At 44.3% G+C, this 15,100-nt stretch overlaps 1 protein-coding gene across 4 annotated transcripts in view; it reads left to right on the top strand.

Annotated features, from left to right (window-relative positions):
• The first annotated feature begins 6,909 nt into the window (after positions 1–6,909).
• The window catches only part of apc (APC regulator of WNT signaling pathway), a 46,558-nt gene continuing 38,367 nt past the window's right edge, over positions 6,910–15,100 (top strand). For 3 of the 4 annotated variants that reach the window (XM_044332745.1, XM_044332744.1, XM_044332742.1), the window contains exon 1: positions 6,910–7,161. The gene's annotated coding sequence lies outside the window, so the exon portion shown is untranslated. Of the gene's footprint in view, positions 7,162–13,584; positions 13,673–15,100 lie in introns of those variants that run through there. The other variant, XM_044332743.1, reaches the window with a different exon arrangement.

The following is a 15,100-nucleotide window of genomic DNA, read 5'->3' as shown; positions in this document are numbered from 1 at the left end:
CGTCAGTTAGCAGCTAGATGCTAATCAGCTGCTCAGCTGCAGCACATCAAACATCATGTAAACAAACCTGCAGACGTCACTTCAGACCCGTTAGATGCTGGTTTGATCGTTGTTCTTCAAAATCCCTGTTAGCGACACGTTGTCTGCCCATGACTTGTACTTACAGCAGTTACAGCTGTTTGTCTTAAATGACACATCAAATTTTGCAGTTCACAGGCGTGCCGAACTGTGCGGGGGCGATCCGTAACGGGGCTGAAGTTGGCATCCGATTCACAGCCTCCGATTGGGACGGGTCTAAGGGGTGGGGGGGTGGGGGGGGAGCAGATAAGACGTCAGCAAACAGGCAGAAATAACAATAAGACTGAAAATCAGTTTATAATCTGTAAAAAAATATGATACAGTTAAAATGCTCAAAATTTAGGACAACTGCACTCTACTGATCATTCTCATTTCATCTTCCCCGTATTTGTTCATTTTTTCATTTCATGAATTAGCTCGAAAATGACTGAACACCGGCATCTACAGGCGTTATGCCGGAAAATTCCACCTGGAGGCCAACATCAGCCTCGTCGATCCGTACGGATCACGGATCATCTACGATCCGTTGCACCACTAATATTAAGATATTTTACTTGTTTTTACTTCTATGTTTGTACTTGTTATGGACTGTAACTCTGTTTTTACTCAGCATGTGACCCACATGTTCTCTGTGTTTCTCCTTGTAAATAACAAATAAAGTTATTTGAACTTGAAGCTGTCACTAATACAGACAGAGCAGCTTGTTGTTTTTCTCCACAAATTAGACAAATGTTGGAAGTTATTGATCTGTGAACACTGACTCAGTACTGTCAGCTGTTATTGGACACTTTGAACAGTGACGCTAAAATAAAGGAAAACTTCCACCGTGTTGATTTGTGTTGACTGTTAGTAGAGTTCTGAACTACAGATTTCTGCTGTTTCTACTGGAACTAAACTAACAAGATGAACAAAGAGTCATTCAAGAGTCAAACAGGGAAAACTGTCACAATACAAACACAATAAAGTCACAATAAATACCTTTAGACGGAGAAAAGAAGCTGCGACACGAGGAGAACAGAAAGAGGGCGTAAACTTCAACAGGGAATAACCAGAGAGAGAGAGAGAGAGAGAGAGAGACATAGAGACATAGAGAGAGACATATAGAGAGAGAGAGATAGAGAGAGAGAGACATAGAGATTTGATTTTTAAACTCAACATTTATTAACCACTATGTACACTGTGAAAAAACATAAAACACTACATTAACACATACATAATATAATCACATATCAGGTATCAAAGTTACATCAGCACATGTCCAAAACTCAACTGTCCATCTATTACAGAGCAGAGCACCCCCCCATAACCCCAAATCAGCTGGAAAGTCTCCAGGTCATGAGCAGCTCTGTAAAAACTAAACTCTACCAGCAGTCTGGACTTCACCATTCTGACAAAAACAGGAACCACATCAACATTCAGCTCTTCCTCCACCTTCCTCCTGCGGCTCACATACACCGCCATCTTTGCCTGTCCCAAAACAAAGTTCAATATCTGACACTTGTTCTTCTGTTGGCGAGTGTATTTAAAACCACAAATAAAAACCTGCTTCATAAAAATTTCTCCATATCTGCTAAAAATGGTTTCCAACAACACAAACAGAGCCGTCAGACGAGAGCACTCTGAGAAACAGTGAAACACCGTCTCTCTTTGGCTGCAGAAGGGGCATTTCTCCTCCACAGCAGCATTAATAACAGAGATAAAAGAGTTCACTGCTACAATGCCATGTAGGATCCTCCACTGCAGGTCCGCATGTTTCTTTGTTAAAGGAGGTTTATACAAAGACCTCCATGCTGGTTTGACATCAGGGTCTAAGTCCAGATAAGTCCTCCACGGGGTGTCACTGTGTCCATTCAGTTTGTTCTGGTTCAAGGTTTTAACCATCAACTTATACAGCGTCTTTCCTGAGGCGTCCTCCAAAGAAGCTCCCACAGGGTCGACAGGCTCAAGTAAAGGACCGGAACAGTTTTTGAAATCTGGAAACAGTCCAATGGTGGGATAGGGGTCCGTACAGTTTGGCAGCAGTGCGCCATCACAAAAGTCAGTTAACAGAAGGCATTGATGTCCTGTCAGCTTCTGTTTCCAATGTTTCAGTAACTGGTTTATGACTCGCGTAGATCTCACTCCCATCCGAGCAGCTAGTCCAACAGGATCATCCAACCGAGGTCCCGCCAGCTCCACCACCTGCCCCAGAGTAGAAACTCCTGCAGTGTGAAGGAGTCTGGATAGAGTAGGTCCACCCCAGCTGGGACAATCCAAAAGTCCTCCAAACAGTACAGGTTCCTGTAGGAGCCAGTACAGAGAGTCATCCCGCTCCTGCCTCTGCTTCCTCAGCAAAGTCCACACTGAGAAGACACTTCTATAAAAGGCTGGCAGGGATGAAGCGTCCAACCTCTTGGAGTCCATTAGAAACAGAGACAAACCCAGTCCCAGACCACCAAACCGCTGCAGGATGCAGCAGGATAAAGTCCTCCACACCAGGTCTGTGGGCCCAGTGAGCAGTCTCTGAATGAACTGAAGGCGGAAGGCAGCGCCCCTGCTGGCCAGATGGACCAGACCTTGTCCACCCTCCTCCTTAGGAAGAAACAGCACGCTCTGAGGTACCCAGTGCAACCTGTCCCAAAAAAAATCAACCAAAACCCTTTGGATCTGTGATAAAAGAGAAGCTGGAGGATCAACGCAGGCCAACCGGTGCCACAGAGCAGAAGAGACCAGATTGTTAATCACGAGAACACGACGTCTGTAGGACATTTTAGGTAGAAGCCATTTCCATTTCATGAGCCGACCTTTGACCTTTTCTAAGACATTGTCCCAGTTTTTCTGTAAGAACATTTCATTGCCCAGAAAAACTCCCAGGTATTTTAGCCCTCTTTTTTTCCAGACCAGACCTCCAGGTAACCTGAGTTGATCCACCAGCCGATCCCCCACCATGACAGCCTCACTCTTCCCCCAGTTTACTTTAGCAGAGGATATGCAACCAAACAGATTAACAGTGTTCACTAACACATCAATATCTCTCTGTGTGTTAACCAGGACAATGACATCATCAGCATACGCCGACAGTTTAAAAGAGGCATCACAGTCAGGAAAACAAACACCAGTCAGATCATTCCTCAGTTTGTGGAGCAGAGGCTCGATGGCCAGAGAGTAGAGCATGCCGGACAGAGAGCAGCCCTGCCTGACCCCCCTCTGGACACTGAAAGGAGCACTCAGACCTCCACTGATTTTCACAATACTCGCAATGTCACTATACAGAACCTGGATCTTGGCTATGAAACCAGGGTTGAACCCGAAAGCAGCTAAAGTTTGCCAAAGATACTGGTGTTCAACCCGGTCAAAAGCCTTTTCCTGGTCTATTGAAATCAGACCAGTGTCTACAGCCAATGAGCTGGAGACCTCCAAAACATCCCGAATTAAAGTGACATTGTCACTTATCAGCCTGCCGGGCACGCAGTATGTCTGATCAGTGTGGATGACAGAAGCCATCACCTCTCTGAGTCTGCTGGCCAGGACCTTGGACAGTATCTTGTAGTCCGTGCAGAGCAGAGAAACAGGTCTCCAGTTCTTCAGCTCCTGCAGGTCTCCCTTCTTGGGCAGCAGAGTGATGACCGCCCTCCTGCAGCTCAGAGGCAGCCGTCCTCTCTCCAGGCTGCTTGTGACAACCTCCAACAGGTCTTCACCCAACACGGACCAGAAGGATTTGTAGAAGTCAACAGGCAGGCCATCATAAAACACATTACAAGCAACATTTAAATAAAGGCCAATCAGATTGATTGGCCTGAAACCACATGACCATATATCAAACCCATCTCTGTAGATGCCCCATTGGCTGATATGTGTCTTGATGTATATGATTGGTTGTCTTTTATATTTTTTGAACTTTTAAAAAATTTTTTTTTTACCTTTTTTCATACTGAACTTACTTTATTCAAATGTTGTTTGTAATGTGTTCTATGATGACCCTGATAAAGGCCACAAGCTGAAACGCGTCGGTCAACTAATAAAGTTGTTCTTCACACTACAAGTGTTGCTGGAGTTCTCAAATAAAACAGGCATGTGATCAGAAAAAACTGCATCACATACTTCAAATCCAGATCCAGTGTGTGTCCATGCTCTTGTACAGGACCTGTCGCAGACTGTACTAGACTGAAGGAGTCAATGAGATTAAGAAAGTCTTTAACCAACGGCTTCTCAGGGCAGCAGACATGAATATTAAAATCTTGTCATAATCTGTCATAAGACCAGCCAAGAAATCAGAAAAGTCATTGAGAAAGTCCTTATTATATATTATATTTAGGTGGTCGATATATCACAGCACACAGTACTAGATGCGATTGGTCCAACTCAAACATATTCAGTTCAAAACTGGAGTAAAAGTGCGACTGTAGTTGTCTGCAGTTAAAACTTTTCTTAAAAACTATTCCTCCCCCTCACCCTGTCGTTCTCAGGGAGTTAAAATATGTGCAATCCAGCGGTAAAAGTTCTGAAAAGGAGTTTAACTCTCTGACATTCAGCCAGGTTTCAGTCACACACAGAAAATCTAAAAACAAAAAAAAACATTTAGAATGAATGTCTTATTTTCTAGCAATCTAGCATTTATCAGGGCCGTCTCGGTTGGAGTCGGCCCGCTTGCCGTCCCGGGTTCCCGACCCAGCGGCTGAAGGTTTCGGGGGTTCACCCCTCCTCTGCGGAGACAGGGTGACTGCAGGCAGGGGATCTGGATCCCCTTATCCAGGCCAACAACAGGTACCAGCCTGGTGTAAACAGGATCTAGGTCAATGTGAGAGCTGCTCTCTGATGCTCGCTGTCTACAAGGTCTGTGGTTTGTAATGACTGGGATGGGGCGATGAGGAGAGCATGCTATGTTTGGAGCATACGGATGATGATGATCATGATGATGATGCTCAGATGTGATAACAGGTGTTACTGGAATTAAGTTATTTGGATTTCTGCAGTTTTTAATGCTATTATAAGCAGAAGATGGTCGGGTCTGTCTGTGGTTCTAACTGGGATGTCCATGGGCGTGGGAGTGGAGGTTTAGAAGCAGACACAAAAACTAGGATGGTAGCGGACTGGAAGTGACCAGGTGAGGTCATGTGATCGGTGATAGTCAGGGAGAGTTCCAGATCGAGTAGAGAATATTGTCAGTAAGAGTGCGTGAACCTGGGCCATCAGGGCGGAAAAAGCCAGGGCGTTTCCAGAAGAGGTTAAAATTGTCAATAAAAGCTACGTTGAGGGCTGCGCAGGTTGACTGCAGCCAGGTGTGGAGGCTAAAACGACCCGGGATGGGTCCGCTAATAAATAGCCGTCTGCCATGAACTGTGAAGAAGTCAATGAGCTTCATGAAGTCCTGTTTCAGTGGTTCAGAGGACTGACTTGAAATGTCAGTGCAGCCATTGTGAACTAGAACATCCGGGACAAGCGGATGTTCGGCCACGACGGACGGAATCTTCACGTACCTCAGTGCCGCCGTTTATTGGAACTGTATTGATCATCATTGCATCTCTTGTCTCTTCTCTTGTCTGTCCTCCTGCCAGGTCTCCATGGTGATGGAGGTCACATGACTCACCTGGAAGCTGCTCTTCATCCTCTTCATCACATTCTTCATGTATATTATGGATCCATTATAATCTATTTCCTGTCTGTTCTTCCTGAGCTTTCTTACACTTTTCCCTGTTAAAGTGTTTTTAGGGGACAGGAAGTCGTAGCTTAATGTGTGATTCATGATACACAAATTAAACTGACTTGTTGAATGTTTTTCTTTATGTCTCTTTGTCTTTTAATCTTGGGACCATGCTGGAAATCAGTGTTTTCACTTTAACATGTCATCGGTTGGATCTTGTTCGTGTCTGTAATCCATAAATAAACCCTGTCATATATAAATACATCAGTCATGTGTGATGTGGAGACTTGAAGCCTCCAGTGAACAAAGACTTAAGCATCAGGTAAGACGGGCAGTTACCGCCTGAGACCACAAACAGATCTATTATGATTATTATTATGATGCTTAGATATGAAAAATATTCAATTATGTTACTGTTCTAACTTATTAAACACTGAAATAACAAACAAAAGTTCTTAAAAATACATAATTGTGTATTTCAGAGGAAAACACTGACAGATAAATGTTACTGCAGATTCACAACATATAACAGTTAAAATGTTGAGTAAATATAAGAACATTGTGCTGATAATTCTTCTCTTTCACTTTAATACCAATGTTCCCAGTTAGAGAAAAGGTGAAAATAAAGCACTGGATCCTCTGTGTGGAGGACGATGGAAATACCAGATCAGACACACACTGTTCTAATATCTTTATTCAGATTCAAGGTTCGTTTATTGTCTGTCGCATAGTAACGGAAACTCAATCAGACAAACGTAACAATAAAACAGTAAAAACATCAAATTAAAACATTAAAGTCATGAATGTTGACATCAATACTTATAAAGGTCAGTTCAGCTGTGAATTGATCTGTATGTGCTTGTGATTTATTTAGGGGATGAAACACATTTAAAGGTTTTGCTCTGCATGTGGAGTCTGATTGATTATCTGTCTGAACACGTCTGGAGATCGTTAAAGGACCAGTGTTCCCAGTTAAACCAGCAGTCAGGTGTCTGTAATCATTCCTCCTGTTCATACTGGATATTAAAGATCCTTCAAATGTGTTTTAATGGAAGTGATGGAGGATAAAATCCACAGTGTGTCCACACAGTCATTTAAAGTCTGTGTGAAGCTTCTATTCAGCTTCATCAGTCTGAAAAACTGTGAACTCGTCCTTTAAAGTTAAACCAAGTTTTCACCCTGAAATTAATGATTCACACACACACACACACACACACACATACACACATACACACACGCGCGCACGCACACACACACACAAGATGGCGGCCGGCCGCAGCTCCACAACAGAGAGGCCGAGTTAGTTCAACTTCTCCCGGACTTTGTTGAATTGTTTTCCCGCTCTGACCGGAGACATGAGAGGCTCCCGCCGCCGCTGCCGGCTCGTCTAACGGCTGAGTGTTTCCCGGTGATGTTCCCGTGAAGCTGCTCCGTCTGAAGAGGACTTTTCTCTGAACCGGGAGGTAAGAGCGGCCGTCCCGTTAGCCTAGCTGTTGCTAACCGTTTGTTTTGGTCGGGCTGTCGGTGTTCGGGCGGTTCGGCCGGGCCCAGGACGGCCCGGGGACGGTTACCGGGATTACCGGGACCGGACAGCTGCGGCGGGTGTTTAATAACTGGACCGGTTTGTGTGTGCGGCGTTAAAATGACGGGAAAGTACCGTTAGCAGGTGAAGCTAGCTAGCAGAGCTGCTGCTATTGTTACTGTACAGTGCAACTGCAATACTACTGCAGTACTACTAATACTACTACTGCAGGGTTACCACTAGTACCACTGAGACTACAGCCGCTGGTACTTCAATACTAATAATACTTACAGCACAATACTTCTACTCAGAGTGAGCAAGTACTACACTTTACTACGAAGCTGGATGAAAAAGTAGAAGTACACACAGACTTTACTGTGAGCACATTTACTGACACGCTGCAGTCTGTTCTGTACATCTACTGACACGCTGCAGTCTGTACTGTACATCTACTGACACGCTGCAGTCTGTACTGTACATCTACTGACACGCTGCAGTCTGTACTGTACATCTACTGACACGCTGCAGTCTGTACTGTACATCTACTGACACGCTGTAGTCTGTACTGTACATTTACTGACACACTGTAGTCTGTTCTGTACATTTACTGACACACTGTAGTCTGTTCTGTACATTTACTGACACACTGTAGTCTGTTCTGTACATTTACTGACACGCTGTAGTCTGTTCTGTACATTTACTGACACGCTGTAGTCTGTACTGTACATTTACTGACACGCTGCAGTCTGTGCTGCACATTTACTGACACGCTGCAGTCTGTGCTGCACATTTACTGACACGCTGCAGTCTGTTCTGCACATTTACTGACACACTGTAGTCTGTTCTGTACATTTACTGACACACTGTAGTCTGTTCTGTACATTTACTGACACACTGTAGTCTGTTCTGTACATTTACTGACACGCTGTAGTCTGTACTGTACATTTACTGACACGCTGCAGTCTGTGCTGCACATTTACTGACACGCTGCAGTCTGTGCTGCACATTTACTGACACGCTGCAGTCTGTTCTGCACATTTACTGACACACTGTAGTCTGTTCTGTACATTTACTGACACGCTGCAGTCTGTGCTGCACATTTACTGACACGCCGTAGTCTGTGCTGCACATTTACTGACACGCTGTAGTCTGTACTGTACATTTACTGACACGCTGCAGTCTGTACTGCACATTTACTGACACTCTGCAGTCTGTGCTGCACATTTACTGACACGCTGTAGTCTGTACTGTACATCTACTGACACGCTGTAGTCTGTACTGCACATTTACTGACACGCTGCAGTCTGTTCTGTACATTTACTGACACGCTGCAGTCTGTGCTGCACATTTACTGACACGCTGTAGTCTGTACTGTACATCTACTGACACGCTGTAGTCTGTGCTGCACATTTACTGACACGCTGCAGTCTGTGCTGCACATTTACTGACACGCTGCAGTCTGTTCTGTACATTTACTGACACACTGTAGTCTGTACTGTACATCTACTGACACGCTGCAGTCTGTACTGTACATTTACTGACACGCTGCAGTCTGTACTGTACATTTACTGACACGCTGTAGTCTGTACTGTACATTTACTGACACGCTGCAGTCTGCTGCACATTTACTGACACGCTGTAGTCTGTGCTGCACACTTACTGACACGCTGTAGTCTGTGCTGCACATTTACTGACACGCTGTAGTCTGTACTGCACATTTACTGACACACTGTAGTCTGTACTGCACATTTACTGACACGCTGCAGTCTGTACTGCACATTTACTGACACGCTGTAGTCTGTACTGCACATTTACTGACACGCTGCAGTCTGTACTGCACATTTACTGACACGCTGCAGTCTGCTGCACATTTACTGACACGCTGCAGTCTGCTGCACATTTACTGACACGCTGCAGTCTGTGCTGCACATTTACTGACACGCTGTAGTCTGTACTGCACATTTACTGCCATGCTGTAGTCTGTACTGCACATTTACTGACACGCTGTAGTCTGTACTGCACATTTACTGACACGCTGCAGTCTGTACTGCACATTTACTGACACGCTGTAGTCTGTACTGCACATTTACTGACACGCTGCAGTCTGTACTGCACATTTACTGACACGCTGTAGTCTGTACTGCACATTTACTGACACGCTGCAGTCTGTACTGCACATTTACTGACACGCTGCAGTCTGTGCTGCACATTTACTGACACGCTGTAGTCTGTACTGCACATTTACTGGCACGCTGCAGTCTGTACTGTACATTTACTGACACGCTGCAGTCTGCTGCACATTTACTGACACACTGTAGTCTGTACTGCACATTTACTGACACGCTGTAGTCTGTACTGCACATTTACTGACACGCTGCAGTCTGTACTGCACATTTACTGACACGCTGCAGTCTGTACTGTACATTTACTGACACGCTGCAGTCTGCTGCACATTTACTGACACGTTGTAGTCTGTACTGTACATTTACTGACACGCTGTAGTCTGTACTGTACATTTACTGACACGCTGCAGTCTGTACTGTACATTTACTGACACGCTGCAGTCTGCTGCACATTTACTGACACGTTGTAGTCTGTACTGTACATTTACTGACACGCTGTAGTCTGTACTGTACAAAAGTTTGAATTTTAAATAAAAAATGAAAGCCTTGAAGTTGTGGGTCGGACACTGAAATGCTCTTCTGGCTCTGCTCGTTTGATCTGCTCGTAAGTCTCTGCTCGTACGTCTCTGTTCGTACGTCTCTGTTCGTACGATCTGCTCGTACGTCTCTGCTCGTACGTCTCTGTTCGTACGATCTGCTCGTACGTCTCTGCTCGTTTGATCTGTTCGTACGTCTCTGTTCGTACGATCTGCTCGTAAGTCTCTGCTCGTACGTCTCTGTTTGTACGATCTGTTCGTACGTCTCTGCTCGTACGTCTCTGTTCGTACGTCTCTGCTCGTACGTCTCTGCTCGTACGTCTCTGCTCGTACGTCTCTGCTCGTACGTCTCTGCTTATTTGATCTGCTCGTACGTCTCTGTTCGTACGTCTCTGCTCGTACGTCTCTGCTCGTACGTCTCTGCTCGTACGTCTCTGCTCGTACGTCTCTGCTTGTACGTCTCTGTTCGTACGTCTCTGCTCGTACGTCTCTGCTCGTACGTCTCTGCTCATTTGATCTGCTCGTACGTCTCTGCTCGTACGTCTCTGCTCGTACGTCTCTGTTCGTACGTCTCTGCTCATTTGATCTGCTCGTAAGTCTCTGCTCGTAAGTCTCTGCTCGTACGTCTCTGTTCGTACGTCTCTGCTCATTTGATCTGCTCGTAAGTCTCTGCTCGTAAGTCTCTGCTCGTACGTCTCTGCTCGTACGTCTCTGCTCGTACGTCTCTGCTCGTACGTCTCTGCTCGTACGTCTCTGCTCATTTGATCTGCTCGTACGTCTCTGCTCGTACGTCTCTGCTCGTACGTCTCTGTTCGTACGTCTCTGCTCATTTGATCTGCTCGTAAGTCTCTGTTCGTACGTCTCTGCTCGTACGTCTCTGCTCGTACGTCTCTGCTCGTACGTCTCTGCTCGTACGTCTCTGCTCATTTGATCTGCTCGTACGTCTCTGCTCGTACGTCTCTGCTCGTACGTCTCTGCTCGTACGTCTCTGCTCGTACGTCTCTGCTCGTACGTCTCTGCTCGTACGTCTCTGCTCGTACGTCTCTGCTCGTACGTCTCTGCTCGTTTGATCTGCTCGTACGTCTCTGCTCGTACGTCTCTGCTCGTACGTCTCTGCTCGTACGTCTCTGCTCGTACGTCTCTGCTCGTACGATCTGCTTGTACGTCTCTGCTCGTACGTCTCTGCTCGTACGTCTCTGCTCGTACGTCTCTGCTCGTTTGATCTGCTCGTACGTCTCTGTTCGTACGATCTGCTCGTTTGATCTGCTCGTTTGATCTGTTCGTACGTCTCTGTTCGTTTGATCTGCTCGTACGTCTCTGTTCGTACGATCTGCTCGTTCGTCTGCTGGTTCCTTGCTGAATGTTTGTTTGTGGTTCGACCAACAAGCTGCAGGACAGACGTGTGTTTGTGTGTTCTGATGATTTGTTGTATTCACTCATGTTTAAAGGAAGAAGGAATCCTGCCTCATGTTGCACTTTAACAACTGAGTATCAATACTTTTATTTTGTAAGATTTGATTTAAACTGTGGACGTGTTGTTGAATGTTGTTTTCATGTAAAACCACAGAATATATAATACACAGTACACACAAATACTATGAATATACCTACAGCTAGTACCACTAGTGTAATACACAGTACACACAAATACTATGAATACACCTACAGCTAGTACCACTAGTGTAATACACAGTACACACAAATACTATGAATATACCTACAGCTAGTACCACTAGTGTAATACACAGTACACACAAATACTATGAATATACCTACAGCTAGTACCACTAGTGTAATACACAGTACACACAAATACTATGAATATACCTACAGCTAGTACCACTAGTGTAATACACAGTACACACAAATACTATGAATACACCTACAGCTAGTACCACTAGTGTAATACACAGTACACACCAATACTATGAATATACCTACAGCTAGTACCACTACTGTAATACACAGTACACACCAATACTATGAATACACCTACAGCTAGTACCACTAGTGTAATACACACTACACACAAATACTATGAATACACCTACAGCTAGTACCACTAGTGTAATACACACTACACACAAATACTATGAATACACCTACAGCTAGTACCACTACTGTAATACACAGTACACACAAATACTATGAATATACCTACAGCTAGTACCACTAGTGTAATACACAGTACACACAAATACTATGAATATACCTACAGCTAGTACCACTACTGTAATACACAGTACACACAAATACTATGAATATACCTACAGCTAGTACCACTAATGTAATACACAGTACACACAAATACTATGAATATACCTACAGCTAGTACCACTACTGTAATACACAGTACACACAAATACTATGAACATACCTACAGCTAGTACCACTACTGTAATACACAGTACACACAAATACTATGAATATACCTACAGCTAGTACCACTACTGTAATACACAGTACACACAAATACTATGAACATACCTACAGCTAGTACTACTACTGTAATACACAGTACACACAAATACTATGAACATACCTACAGCTAGTACCACTACTGTAATACACAGTACACACAAATACTATGAATATACCTACAGCTAGTACCACTAGTGTAATACACAGTACACACCAATACTATGAATATACCTACAGCTAGTACCACTACTGTAATACATAGTACACACAAATACTATGAATACAAGTGCAGGAAGTGAAGAAATCAATAATAATAATAATTATTATTGATCACCATTTATTAATAATAACCTCTTAGTGATGGTTTGTTTTTACAGAGGAACTTTATCAATCATGTTGTCATCCTGATCAATATGTTTTCAGATCAATAAGTGTATCAGCCTGCATATTTTCACAGTGATCAGTTGTTACATTATTTTATTTTCTCCATGACGTCATAACTGATCTGATTTGATCCATAAACAAAGATTCATGATATGACATCTTTCTGATTGATTAGCTGATTGACAGATGGATCAATAACTCCGCTGACAGGAAAGTGGAATGAACATCTTTCACTCCTTATGTTATTGATCCATTAATGATTCAAATCATCAGACAGATCAAAAAGTAAAATAACCTCAACTGTACATAGAAAATAGATCAAAGTATTGATCAGACTGCAGTGTGTGTGTGTGTGTGTGTGTGTGTGTGTATCTGTGTGTGTGTGTATATCTGTGTGTGTGTGTGTATCTGTGTGTGTGTGTGTGTGTGTGTGTATCTGTGTGTGTGTGTGTATCTGTGTGTGTGTGTGTGTGTGTGTGTGTGTGTGTGTGTGTGTGTGTGTGTATATCTGTGTGTGTGTGTATATCTGTGTGTGTGTGTGTATCTGTGTGTGTGTGTGTGTGTGTGTGTATCTGTGTGTGTGTGTGTATCTGTGTGTGTGTGTGTGTGTGTGTGTGTGTGTGTGTGTGTGTGTGTGTGTATCTTTGTGTGTGTGTGTGTGTGTGTGTATCTGTGTGTGTGTGTGTGTATCTGTGTGTGTGTGTGTATCTGTGTGTGTGTGTGTGTGTGTGTATCTGTGTGTGTGTGTGTGTGTGTGTGTGTGTGTGTGTGTGTGTGTGTATGTGTGAACATCAGTAACCCGGTCAGTCTGCCTGCAGCAGCAGCAGCAGCAGCAGCAGCAAAGCATGCTGGGAGCAGGAGGAGGGGAGGGGGCCTCCCTCCCCCCTCTCTGTGTGTGTCTGGCTCCTGATTGGCTGCTGGCCGGCCCAGCTGACTGCTCTCTGTCAGACAGTCGGAGCGAGGAGGAGGTGATGGAGGCAGCGATGGGGTGAGCTGCCATTTTCTCTGCACATTTATCCTCTTTCTCTCTGTCTGCTTCTATTTATTTCTAATGTTTTTATTATTTCTATTGTGTGTGTTTGTGTCAAGACGACCCCATCCCCCCCTCCCCGTCCCCCCCCCCCCTCCCCTCCCCTCCCCTCCCTGTGGGGGGGGGCAGGAAGGGTGGGGGGGTCGTTTTTTTTCCTCTGTCATTGTCTGTTGTTCTCTGCTGCTTTTCTTCTTTGCTGGATTAAATTTGTGTAACAGAAAGAGAGAATAAAGGGGGGAGGGAGGGAGGGGGGGAGGGGGGGGGGGGATGGAGATGGAGGGAGAGAAAATGGCCGACCGGTGATGGAGGATGGATGAAGGAGACGGAGGGAGGAGAGAAGAAGGACAGATCTGATCGTTTCCATTGATCAGTGATGGATCAATAACTGATGACGCAGTAACTGTTTAACTGAGGAGTCTCTGTAGTACTCTGTGTAGTACTCTGTAGATGTGATGTAGTACTGCAGTACTCTGTAGATGTGATGTAGTACTCTGTAGATGTGATGTAGTACTGCAGTACTCTGTAGATGTGATGTAGTACTGCAGTACTCTGTAGATGTGATGTAGTACTCTGTAGATGTGATGTAGTACTGCAGTACTCTGTAGATGTGATGTAGTACTCTGTAGATGTGATGTAGTACTGCAGTACTCTGTAGATGTGATGTAGTACTCTGTAGATGTGATGTAGTACTGCAGTACTCTGTAGATGTGATGTAGTACTCTGTAGATGTGATGTAGTACTGCAGTACTCTGTAGATGTGATGTAGTACTCTGTAGATGTGATGTAGTACTGCAGTACTCTGTAGATGTGATGTAGTACTCTGTACATGTGATGTAGTACTCTGTAGATGTGATGTAGTACTCTGTAGATGTGATGTAGTACTGCAGTACTCTGTAGATGTGATGTAGTACTCTATAGAGGTGATTTAGTACTGCAGTACTCTGTAGATGTGATGTAGTACTGCAGTACTCTGTAGATGTGATGTAGTACTCTATAGAGGTGATTTAGTACTGCAGTACTCTGTAGATGTGATGTAGTACTGCAGTACTCTGTAGGTGTGATGTAGTACTGCAGTACTCTGTAGATGTGATGTAGTACTCTGTAGATGTGATGTAGTACTGTAGTACTCTGTACATGTGATGTAGTACTGCAGTACTCTGTAGATGTGATGTAGTACTCTGTAGATGTGATGTAGTACTCTGTAGAGGTGATTTAGTACTGCAGTACTCTGTAGATGTGATGTAGTACTCTGTAGATGTGATGTAGTACTGCAGTACTCTGTAGATGTGATGTAGTACTCTGTAGAGGTGATTTAGTACTGCAGTACTCTGTAGATGTGATGTAGTACTCTGTAGATGTGATGTAGTACTCTGTAGATGTGATGTA

The sequence above is a fragment of the Thunnus albacares genome, chromosome 18 (assembly GCF_914725855.1).
Source record: "Thunnus albacares chromosome 18, fThuAlb1.1, whole genome shotgun sequence".
Lineage (NCBI taxonomy): Eukaryota > Metazoa > Chordata > Actinopteri > Scombriformes > Scombridae > Thunnus > Thunnus albacares.
The sequence above is the reverse complement of the archived record's forward strand: the minus strand, read 5'-3'. Positions and strand labels throughout refer to the sequence as shown.